We start from the raw sequence: 909 nt of genomic DNA, 5'->3' as shown, positions 1-909 counted from the left end.
CTGGAATGCCCGTGTTGAGGACTAAGGCCACCATACATGGGTCGGGTTCGCTATCCACTGCACCAGCAAAGAATGCCCCGTTGATTCATAGTTTTGATGCCATCAGTATTAATCTTCAATTTTCGTAGGCATGAAAATAAAGCAAACTCTTTAAATGAGAAGGTGTTTCCAAACTATTGGTCTGTACTGTATATTTCTTTCATAGGATGCTACAGGAAAATTCGACAAGTGATAATATGTTTCTATTTATTTTTGAATACTAAAAAAAAATTAAAATAACCAGTCCACATTAAATCTTAGACCGGGTTAATGTCAGGATAATTCCCATAGCCGAGTGTAGGTGACCATCTCTTTTCCTGGAACAATACTCGTTTCAGTTTATGTTTATGGATAGAAAGCTGTCTCACTTTCCTTTCTAACAAGAACGGTGTAGTGTCAGTTCCTCAAACAATCTCATTCTTAAAAGGCATCATTTCAATGCCTTAAATTCTAGCTCCTACCTGCTGTTCGTAGTTCCCATACATTTCAACAGTAAAAACAATATATAGGCTAAGAATAGCGCTCTGGACTGCTGTCATTATACGACAGACATAAATATGAATAATCTGGTTAAATTAGACTCCAGTCTTCCAGAAAATATATACGTGTATACGTCATACCAGTTTGGCTGGCCGGCCTAGGAGGCTTGGAGAGCAGGAGAAGATTATCAGAGGTGGCAGTCTAAATAATGACAGGGTCTTCCAGATTGAACATACACCTAGGCTTTATTAGTTCCTAAACTGTCTCTGGTGACCCAGGCACCAAATTTTAACATCTCTATATCTAAGTCCCTATGTGTTCAGAATCATTGGGTCTGTGAGAGTATTCTGTGTGGTTACATTAAAGTTTCTTTTTCTTGTAAATGTTTAA

The sequence above is a fragment of the Cyprinodon variegatus genome, unplaced genomic scaffold (genome assembly GCF_000732505.1).
Source record: "Cyprinodon variegatus isolate N-32 unplaced genomic scaffold, C_variegatus-1.0 Scaffold215, whole genome shotgun sequence".
NCBI lineage: Eukaryota > Metazoa > Chordata > Actinopteri > Cyprinodontiformes > Cyprinodontidae > Cyprinodon > Cyprinodon variegatus.
This window is presented reverse-complemented; position numbering follows the sequence as displayed.